The sequence below is a fragment of the Macrobrachium rosenbergii genome, chromosome 28 (assembly GCF_040412425.1).
Source record: "Macrobrachium rosenbergii isolate ZJJX-2024 chromosome 28, ASM4041242v1, whole genome shotgun sequence".
Classification (NCBI taxonomy): domain Eukaryota; kingdom Metazoa; phylum Arthropoda; class Malacostraca; order Decapoda; family Palaemonidae; genus Macrobrachium; species Macrobrachium rosenbergii.
In genome coordinates this window covers 32,040,001-32,052,106 of record NC_089768.1, presented here as the reverse complement: position 1 = coordinate 32,052,106, position 12,106 = coordinate 32,040,001, and the positions used below count along the sequence as shown (strand labels likewise).

At 37.4% G+C, this 12,106-nt stretch overlaps 1 protein-coding gene across 2 annotated transcripts in view; it reads right to left on the bottom strand.

Annotated features, from left to right (window-relative positions):
* The window catches only part of LOC136854213 (probable G-protein coupled receptor No18), a 130,990-nt gene that overhangs the window by 49,126 nt on the left and 69,758 nt on the right, over positions 1–12,106 (bottom strand). The window contains exon 2 of one of the 2 annotated variants that reach the window (XM_067130536.1): positions 3,869–3,928. The exons of the other annotated variant lie outside the window; for it this stretch is intronic. The gene's annotated coding sequence lies outside the window, so the exon portion shown is untranslated. The remainder of the gene's footprint in view (positions 1–3,868; positions 3,929–12,106) is intronic. 2 annotated transcript variants of the gene reach the window in all.

The window sequence follows — 12,106 nt, the reverse complement described above, 5'->3', positions numbered from 1 at the left end:
AGACAAAGGCCAAGGTCACTGGATTGAGACAGAGGTCAGTGTAATAATTAGTGGCACAACCAGAGAGAGAGAGAGAGAGAGAGAGAGAGAGAGAGAGAGAGAGAGAGAGAGAGAGAGCTCGATGTATGATTGTAATAATTAGTAACTCAATACCTGAGAAGGTGAGAGGGTTTCTTCACCTCCCAAATCCGCATAGGCAGAATGGGGGTCACTGACACTGGAGCATAGTACAGCCCTCCACACTGGACTACAGAGAGACGCAAGCTGTGATTTGGTTGGCGTTACAGTAGCAGTTTTAATTACAAATCTCTGGGACGAAAAGTTAGTAGAGCTCGCAGTGATATGAACATATTGAAAGGGCTCGTCACCCGTGAAGTGAAGGTCAAGAGTTAATGAACATTAAGTAAAAAAAAAAAAAAAAAAAAAAAAAAAAAAAAAAAAAAAAACCATTATATGCAAGGCACAGAAGAAGAAGAAAAGAAAAAAATAGGTAATAGTTTCTACAATAATCAAGGAAGAGTTGTGTTCTCGAAATATTGAAGATTACATATGTGTTTGTTTGTGTGTGTGAGAGACAGAGAGAGAGAGAGAGAGGTAACAACATACTGGACCCACGGCCCTAGTATTTCCCTTTAGCCACTGAAGTGGTATTTTGGTGATTAATTATCATCAGAATTCCCCTCCGCCAATCTCTCACTCTCTCTCTCTCTCCATCGGGGAAATTCATTTAGAAATGGTATCATCGACTCATAACATGGCTGGCTGATTGATTTGTATTCCAGATAACAACGAAACTCACCCGAACAACAAACTTTCGGTTGCCCGTAATCCCCCCACCCCCTCCTTTTCACGTGTTGATGGTGGAGGGGCTTTTGATGCTAGAAGGCCGGGGGCAGGGGGTGGGGGAAGGGGAGAGGGAAATATGAGAACCAGAGACAAGATCTCTCTCTCTCTCTCTCTCTCCTCTTCCAGTCCCTACGGAGTGGGAACAAATCCCCACTGAGTGGGCTCCATTACGAGAGCTTGTATACGGTTCTTCCCGCGCGTGTTTACGGCTGTCGGCACTTCACACAACTCCCCTGCCCTCGACATCGATTCGTTTTCCTCTTTTTCAAATGTTTCCGAGAGCCTCTCGCGCACTTCCTTCCGTTCTATGACTTCTCCTTTTGTCTTTATGCTCAGGTTTTTTATTTATTTGATTTTTTTTTTTTTACGACCATCCATTTCCATGATGCTTTTCCTGTCTCCTTCGTAACTGTGTGAATTACAGTTCTGCTCCAGGCATTTTCTTTTCCGTGATTACTGCAGCGTTGTACACGTGTACTTCTTTTGTCTCCTTTTTTATTCATTTCTTTTTGTGGCGTCTTCTGGTAAGGAATGAGTACAGAATATGCGTAACGTAAGTATACCTTAGTTTTACCAGCCCACTGAGCTGATTAACAGCTCTCCTAGGGCTGGGTAACGAACGGGCACCTGAAACGCATGTGCGTACACGACAAATAAAGCACTTATATTTAGTTTTTTCACACTCATCCAAGTAACGGCTCGTTTAAGCGCTAAACAGCAACCAACGAAACGAATGTAATAATATTTAGGACGATAACGAACAAGAATCAGAAAATAAGCAAAATTTCTTATCTCGCACATTCTTAAATGCATTCCACAATGAACAGAAACGGAATCTCTGCTCTTCATCGAAAGCTATCTTAAATGGCAATGATGCGCTCGCAGCCTGGCATTCAGCCCCAGATTATTTCCATTACCTTAATTACACCTTTCTATTCAAAAACATTCTCATTCCGCGCTAGTCCCCGTTTTCTTTGATAGAAAATAATACAATAGGAAAACGGGAAAATGAAACTTTTGTTGGGAAGACTTGGTAATAGATTTTTTTTTTTAAAGGATTTTAATCAAGTTACCGAGTGTAATTCCACTTCATTTTTAAAATGGGAAAATGAGAATAACGAGATATTGACATAAATTGGTAACATATGAAGATATGGAGATAAGGAAAATATGATGACGATAAAATCACTGGTTACATGATCAGGTAATTGTATTGTAAAACTACTTGACCAGACGTTAGGGTAGCTGAACAAACTTACACGCTTATGCTACACACTGTACTGATCTTGAGATCTCGCCCAGAGACGCAATATCCAGAATATTCATAACTTTATGATATCAACAGAAGTTTGTAAGTTGTGAAAACTTATGTTGCTTCTTTCAATTGAACGCCATATTCTTTGGAATCTTGAATTTCAAGTCAATGGCCCCTTTGTGGTCTTGTTCCATACGAATAAGGTTCTTCATAATAATAATAATAATAATAATAATAATAATAATAATAATAATAATAATAATAATAATAATAATAACGATGTCAAGTTTCGGTTTTGGTGTAAAAATAATCTTTAGGTCTTTCACTGTACCCTGAAGGTCTTACGGTTACTTCGTCAAGGAAGCTCAGGAAACAGCAAAGGATTCACACATATCAATTTGCAGAAGGATAGAAAGTATTATCTATGGCGACCTACTGGTGCAAGAATAAATAAAAATCTGTAGAGGCCTGTTGAGAGTAGAAGCCTATGCTTAGGTTTACGAAACAAGTGAAATAATAGTAAATGGACAACAGAGGTTATTCAAACAAACGTATATAATAGTCTTTTTTAAAATAAGAAAATCACGAGCTAAAAAGTGCGTAAAAGGTATAACAGCTATCGTCTTGGCCCTCAGGAAATCCTGGGAGATGCGAGGGTCGATGTCCTCGAGAGAATAATCGCGCTACACTGATAGATCGACTCTGTAAATTACAGACATTATCTATTTCGAAATGTCTGTACTTTACAGAGTCTGTCTATTCATGTAGCGAGATTATTCTCTCGGGGACATCGATTTCTCGCTTCTCGTTGTAGTACACCAGGTTGCTCCAAGGATTTCCTGAGGGCCAAGTCGATAGCTATTATACCTTTTACGCACTTTTTTTAGCTCGTGACTTTCTTATTTTAAAAACGAGTGTTATTTACGTATGTCTGAATAACCTCTCTATTTTCTATTGCTTCGCGTGCTTCGTGAACCTAAACATCGGCTTCTACTTTCAACAGGCCTTTACAGAATATTTCAGATTCTTGTATCTGTAGTTCTTTTTCTAATCTTACGGGAACAATTGTGACTAACGAGGTTTGTCTTCACTACACGAAGAAGGAAGTGACAAGACCGTACAAGGAGGAAGCGGGAAAATTCTAAGCCAGGGTTAAAGACAAAGAAGTGGAAGGAGTAGATGAGGAGATTGTAAAATTTCGTGGTGGGATCACTGGTTCAGCTGAAGGATCTTTACGTATAGGATGGTAAAAAGAGGGAATGGCGGTATGGGTACAGTCGCATATACAACAATACATTAATACAGTAATGTAAATTTAAGTGGAATTAGGTTCCTCGTGCGAACACGCAATATAAATATCTATAGCCATACGTTCACAGTATTAAAAAAATATATTTCCATAGGTTGAATGCGCACACATGCGGCCCCCCCAAAAAAATGGTTAGAGTCATATACAACATCGACAATGTAAAAAAAAAATATATATATAAATATATCGTTATCCCCATCTGTAACTATATAGCTAATATCCCATTTCACAAACGATTGACAAAAGCACGACCACGCAATGAGAATGAAAAACATTTCACCTCCAATTTCAACTCTGAATAAAAAAACAGTTTTAAAATTCTTGCCTCCAATCACCGGGCGCATGCACCAACGAAATCATTTTCTTTTATTCTCTATCAAATATTGCAGGCCTGAGGCCAGCTACCCATTCCGAGGCTTGTAAATATAACTGAGGCCGACACCAGTCTCGTGACTTACCGCCATGCGGGATGTAAAGTCGATGCTCCGCTACGGTTGCTTGCGCAAGCACGGCTGGTCCTGGAAAGACAAGACAGTGGTTTCAGAATCACAGATTCCAAATTGTTTTTTTGTGGTTGATGAAAGAAGTTTGGAAGGAGAAGACTGTGTCTGTCACTAATTGATGTAACTGACTGATAGAAATGAAATCAAGATACTTGATCAAAACTATACGAATTATTTCTTTCTAAGGCTGTTGTAGAATTTCACAGTAAACGCAGTGGAAATCGTGTCTTTTTCAAGTGAAAATTTAAGTAAACAGTGAAAAAATATTCGTTTACACCGTTAGTTCATCATCCGATCCGGAGCTAAGAGTCTTCGAAATCCCAAAGATAAATAAAAATTTTTTTTAAATGTTTGGTAAACCAAATAAATTCTATAATAAGTTGCAAGCAGCCAGGATAACGGATGGTTTGCTTGTGTGGCCAACAACTTTTTTTTTTTTTTTATGTCAGAAGAGTAAATTTCATCCCCTTAAATACTAAAATACCGTTTGGAAAGATGTGATGTTTTATATTACCATAAGTAACAACAGCAGCAACCCTGGTCATCATATTCATTTTAAGTACCCGGGCATAAGCAGGACACTATAGAATACGAATAATTTCAGATGCTGAAACCTCCCAAGAAATAAACACAGCATAAACGATAAGAAACAAGTAAAAAATGCGCCGAAGTTTCTTCGGTGCAATCGAGTCTTCTGTAGCCGCTACGGCGTATACCCCAGACCACCGAAAATAGATCTATATTTCGGTGGTCTCGGTATAACAGTGTATGCGCCGCGGCCCATGAAACTTTAATCGTGAATAAGATAAAAATTACTGAGGCTAGAGGGTTGCAATTTGGTATGTTTGATGATTGGAGGGTGGATGATCAACATATCAATTTGCAGCCCTCTAGCCTCAGTAGTTTTTAAGATCTGAGGGCGGCGGACAGAAAAATTGCGGACGGAAAAAAGTGCGGACGGACAGAAAACAAAAATGTATAAGTAAAAAAAAAAAAAGTAAAAAAAAAAAAAAATGAAGACATATTTGCAGTAAGGAAAGGAACAGAGGAACACCTCACCAAACGAGGAAGAGGTGGGGGTGGGGGTGGGGTGGTGTTGGATAACAAATTGCAAAGATAATCCTGATAAATGGATAAGGATAAAAGCACTCCAGCCGATGAACCCACAAGCGTTCATCGAACTACAGTTTCCGAGAGAATTACAGAGAATTGCTTCCGCTCTTCACGAGACCGTGTATTTGTTTGATTGCTCACAACCTTGTAGCGCTGAAAACTATTTAAAATAGAATCTATTAACAAGATAAAAAAAATATTATTACATTACCATCCAAATTACTTGATGAATATTAAATTAATCTGAAGCGTGCTTTAAAATACCACTTTGAGAAAATATGTATATATTTATTTGATGCAAGATATATGCGTGTAACCCTCATCTTAAATTGCCAAAGCATTAAACATCATTTATCATGACAAATATAACGCGTGAATTATACATATCCAGAAAAAATGCTGATAAAAATGTGACGAAATCTAACCTAAAAAAGCCTTTAAATATAAAATTCAGGTTAGAAAACCGTACGAACTCCCAATGACAAATTATGTTTAAAAGTTCTGTTTCAATAAAAGAATGTACTGACGCGCAAGCGCGTTACGTCACCCATTCATTCGAGATTAGCGTGTGTGTACATCAAGTAAATGAGACCGACAGAGGCTTTGAGACCCACAGCGGCATGTGATGAAACCGAGATCAGAGGGGAAGGCCTCGAGAGAGGAGCGAGCAGGTGGAATATAGCATCCGATGAAGCAGCGAACAAGTTAATGCATTGTGTATGGCAGAGAAGAGTTTGCAAAGACTATCCAGTGCCGATGAAGCACAAGAAGAAAGATCATGGAATATTTATAAGAGAGATTTGCTAGACAGAGAGGATATGAAAACGAGAGAGAGAGAGAGAGAGAGAGAGAGAGAGAGAGAGAGAGAGAGAGAGAGAGAGAGAGAGGAACTACCAGGAAAACGCAACATGGTTTATAGCGCGAATTATGCAAAGACTACACCGTGTCAACAAATGGGGGGTCAGGAACAGGATGTCGGCCTACAGAAGAGCAAAGAAAAAAAAAAAGGAAGGAAAATCGACCAACATGAAATGAACGATGCAGAGAAAACCTGATGTATGCGACGATGAAATTTAGGAATGATGATGAAGGAAATGAAGAGAGCATACAATATGAGCCAGAAGAATATTTGAAAGAGAAATGGAACATGAACAGAAGACAGGAGATTGCAATGCTGACAACATCTCGTGGAGAAAGGGAAAGTGAAATGGAATAAAGATGATATATACAAGGAATAAAGAGCAGTACATACAATTATATTATTAATATGTATAATGCTGCAATCGGTACATCGCAATTGCTGGGCAATTATTTTGGAAAACGGCTTTCTTATGTTCGAGGTAGAATCAGAATTTTTTTTTTTTAATGAAAAAGGCATGAAACAGAGGTTGGGAAATAGCCTTTCCTGCCAATTGTAAATCTAATTCAAAAGAAAGTGCATATCATATAAAACCTTACTTAAAAGACAGCACAGTAGTAAATAGAATTATTATTCATTTAATGCTTTCCCCCGTAAAAAAAAACTATAGCAAGGGTGGATTTCCCTGAGCTATGGTACTATCGAACCCATACAACTTCATGTGGTTTCTAGACCTATAACCGCGACGTAGTTTGTCATTTGGGTTTGGTACTACTCTCACACAGTCAAGCAGATTAAAGATGCATTATTGTATGGTCAAGAGAGCGAGAGGATCATAGATCATATGGCCACAGCAAACTCGTTCACAGCGAGAAGAGTGCGCTCGTTCTTTTTAGAATTAAGCTGGCCTCATGCCAGCACGGGTTCTTGTTCCTGGAGCAGGGCGTAAAAGGATGCACTAATGGACTGCCTAAGTGATGCCAAAACCACGCAAGTCCACACTCCGTGATACTCAGTCGCGCCACAAACTTTAGGCCTAAAAGGCATACGATAGCATCGTACCGTGTGTTATCTACAAGGGTTTTGTAAAGACGTATGGTTGGTTCAGAATTCGTAGGTATGGGTCTATCACCAGCCCTCCTTCCCTAACAACCTCACAACAGGCCGGTGCTTAGCTGCCAAATGTTAATGAGTATAAGTGGTAACTGTGTCAGTTATGAGTCTGGGATCAAACATAAACATATTGAGAGGATTCAGAGGATGGATAACAATATTTGTTATTATTATGTATTTGAAAGACCCGGATACAAGCGTTTAATATGAAACGTCAAAAAAAGAATGTTGTAATTATACTTCATGATGTCAAACACGCACTTTTTCCGATAAATCAAAAAAATAAAATACGAGGCCCCAAATATGGGTCACAGCAACCTACGGAGAAAATCCCAACTTTTCCACGCCAAGAGACTGAAGACATTAATCCCTTTCAATAAAGGGGGACTTTTCGACTATTTTTCCCCCTTTTGTATATGACGTGAAAATCTGGATAATCTGCATAGTATTAAGGGGACAGAGTTTGCAAGTTGTCAGGAGCTCCAACTATCTACCGTCAGAGCGCCGAAAGTTACGCTGTTAATGACTCGCTTCTAAAGAACTTAGGGATGATCTCTCTCTCTCTCTCTCTCTCTCTCTCTCTCTCTCTCTTGTCATAGCTCTCTCTCTCTCTCTCTCTTATGGCAATATCGAAGTATCAAGAACCAGCGTTGACACAATGTGAGACTAGTCTAGTACTAACAACAACGACTGTTTATCAATCGTGATTCTCTCCCTCACTTTCTCTCCTTCACTTTTTCTCCCAAAATTTCTCTCCCTCAAATTTTCTCCTTCACTTTTCCTCCCTCACTTCCCCTCCACTCTTTCCTCCCAAAATTTCTCTCCGTCACTTTTTCTCCCATCTCCCTCTCTTTCTAAATGTACGATAACAAAATCCAGGATTAAATAGAGTACACTATTAATCCTGACAAAATCTACGTACATTACCGTGATGCTGTCCTCTCTCTCTCTCTCTCTCTCTCTCTCCACACACGCCAAAAAGCTTCACTTCTTTCCCCAACCCCGCAGAATAAATGGCGGCCGCACTCCAGGAGTAATTAAACAATGACAGATTTCGGAGAAATGTTTTCGGTTGAGAGCACACGGCAAAAACACCATGTTAAGTCTCACTAAGTGACGTGCATTGCACGGGGCTCACATTAAAGGAATAAAAAGTATATAATATATATATATATATATATATATATATATATTATATATATATATATATATACACCGTACACCGTACAGTAATTGAAGAATGATTATGGCAGTGTGCATCGTTATGTTTTCCCTTGAAATTCCCTTTATCAGAGGAAACGGCTTATTGTTAATGTGTTATATGTGTGTGTGTGTGTGTGTATATATATATATATATATATATATAGACTTACAAACATATATAATATATGATATTGCCTTACAAACATATTGCCAACACAGAAAGACACATGACCAAGCATATACTTGAACGTAAACTCTCGCATAAGATAATTTAAAAATTTATATGACTCAGTTAACTGAATCTCTGCATTATAAGAAAGCGTGAAAGAAACTCAGAGACTTATTTCCCCTTTAACAGGAGAACCACCATTAACTGATAACCGGCACCAAATGGCAATAGCAGCTTTTGCCTTGAGAGATAATCGACGGACCTTTTTTTGTCTTCTTCTTCTTCTCCTTCTTTTTTACCTTTTCCATTAGGTCTTCTCTAGACTTCTTTTGCCTTGAGAGATAATCAATGGAGTCTGGTTTTTTACCTTTTTCCATTAGGTCTTCCTTTTCTTCTTCTCCTTCTTCTTCTTCTTTTAGATTAAAGATCGCCATATGCCAGCACGGGACCTTGAATTATGAAGGCCATTCGGTGTGGCAAGGTGTGAAAGCGGCGGGTGGTCTGATGTGGAACCTCTAGACTCTGTACAGCAGGCAGAAGGACTTGTTTCATTTTCTTCTTATAAATGGGTGGTCTGTGAAATTCTTTATATTTTTTTCTTCCGGAAGGAAAAATGGATATTGTTACGTAAATAACTGTGGACATTGTGTACTGCGCTATCAGTCGTTTTCATTGCAAAAGAGAGCAAACATGATCGTGATGACATTAGACGGACACACATACAGTATATACATAAATACATACAGTATATAAAATTATATATATACACACATATATATATATATATATATATATATATATATATATATATATATATATATATATATATATATATATATATAAAATTTCCCACCAATTGTATGTCATTCTCACCTTGAAGATATGCGACGCTTACACCTTATAATATTCCAAATAATATATGCATACTTGTAAGGCTCTAGAGAGAGAGAGAGAGAGAGAGAGAGAGAGAGAGAGAGAGAGAGAGAGAGAGAGAGAGAGAGAGAGAGAGGTTGTGTACAAGAAAGAATTTTAAACAAAGTCTGCTGCCAATCTTTAAACGACAAAGCAGACACCAATCAGAAAAAAAACGTCCTTACAAAGAAGCTTCATTAACACGACGCGCGTAAACAAATAGACCACCACCGCTGATCCTGATTCCTCGACGTCTCGCGCATGCGCAGAATCCCGGACGCCAGATCCAGAGCCGAGTATAGACTCTAACCAGATCACTCCGCCTCCCCCGAGTGAAATATCTCCATTCTAATTCTGTCACAAATATTTACCTCTGGGTAAATGGGCTACAATGCCCAGGGTTTACCTTAGGAGAGAATCTTCGTTAGAGTTCTCAATTTGAGACGGAACACTTGGAGTGACGATCGCGATGTTTTCTAACTTCTTATATTTACTGGGTGTCGAAAGGCTTCCACTGGTGGGTTAGGTTAAGAAGACTGGTTGTTGTGGTTCGTGGACGGTAGTGGTGGCTATGGGTCTAGCAACTTCATCCCGAAATATTTCCATAAACCCGGAAGGTAGCACCTTTAGAGGCCTTATAGTAGGGGGGAAGCAAGTGTCACTTTGTGTGATCGAGCTGTCCAAAGTGATTTTTTGATTGATTCAATCAATTTCGACATCAAAAAGTACAAAAATGGTTTTGGCGTTTTTTAGACAACTTTTACCAAATTTGGTGCCAATTACAAATTTTGTCCCAGAGCCCCATATTCAAAATTTTGACCTAACCAAATATGGTCATGTTATACATTTTTGGAAAACCCTTAATGAGCTGATCCATTTTCATATAGAGACAGTGGTTCAGAAATGAGCAGTTTTCGAATTAAGAGCAATTTTATTTATCTAAGATTTTACCAACAAATTTGACATTTAACCATTTGTTAGCAACCTTTAAAATGACTAAATTCCTAAAATTGCTTAAAAAAAGGTCATATCACTTTTCTGAGTAATCAATAATTACCTTACACAGGCAAACTTCGAGGTATAAAGGTCCCCCCCACAAAAAAAAAAAAAAATAGTCTTCAAATCTAACTCTGAGGAGTAGTAATGGATTAGATAAGTTTCCTCTTAGTTTTGAACATACGCCATAGCCTGCAAAAACAACTGTCTCCATGGAAAGTATTATATTGGTTCTGCAAAGAAATACTCCAAATGTTATGAGTTCGTTAGTAATCACCATCATCACTTAAAATGGTCTCTTTGTCCATATATCGATCCTGTCCTTCACTGTCACACCCTTCACATCTACAAACATCAGTACAAACCAAGTTGTGCTTCCTGCGTTTGCAGCTGTTGGTACTACAACTGGTGGTAGAGCTGCACATTGTGAGCTCAATCAGAGAAGCTGGAACACTGTCTGCGGTATTTGCCATCAATTTACCATCTGTTGAGATAGCCTATCCATATCGAGTAGGTTCTGGTGAGCAAAGTATGGGCTCAAGAGCTTGTTTCAAGATATAGGTGACATAATGACAGCGTAACATTCTCTGATAAAGTGCTCCTTTTGTTGTTGGGAGTTCTTCAGCTCTCTTCTGGTATTTGCTGAAGAGATGGTATCTATGTATATATATAAAATTTATATACATATTTTTCAGATGAGGGAATGTGTGATATATATATATATATATATATATATATATATATATATATATATATATATATATATATATATATATATATATATATACATACATACATACATACATATATATATATATATATATATATATATATATATATATATATATATATATATATATCTTATTTTCTTTTAACATTTTATTATATATATATATATATATATATATATATATATATATATAAATATATATTTAATATATTATATCAATCGGAATAATGTACATAGGGGAATTTATAAGTCATAAGCCATTCGTCACCAAATGGTCGTTTAACTGCCGAATGGTTGGGGAACGACAACTTATTACTAATAAATTAACCTTCGGTGTTTATTCCGAGGTTGAGCCAATATGATCACCAAAACGACATTTACAGCTCAATGTTTGGGGAACGACGACTTATATACTAATAAATTATATATATATATATTTATATATATATATATATAATATATATTAAATACATTTATATATATATATATATATATATATACTGTATATATATATATATATATATATATATATATATATATATATATATATATATATATATATATATATATATATATATATATATATCACATTACCACAGGTGAAAAATAAGAGACGGGTATATATATATAAAGGTGTATATATATATATATATATGTATACTGTATATATATATATATATATGTATATGTATACTGTATATATATATATATATATATATATATATATATATATATATATATATATATATATATATATATATATATATATATATTAAAGGTTAGGTTAAAGTCCTCCTGGCCCTTGCAAGGTTCATAGGGCCGGCGCTGAACTCCGGTTTCTTGGGCCGACAGCCACTGGGGGAGAAGTCCCGTTGCCTAAGACAAACGAACAGTGTGTCGCTAGGCCCACTATTTAACCCCCGAGCCTGAGGTCTGATAACTATTTTCTTACTACCCTCTCGAGTTTTCAGACCGCTAGGTTGGCTGGCCACCGGGTTTATGCAACGGCACCAACCCCAAGCCACCAGTGAGGTGCGGGATTTGAACCCCGGTCCTCTCGACTGGTAGGCGAGAACCTTACCAACGCCGCGTGACGCA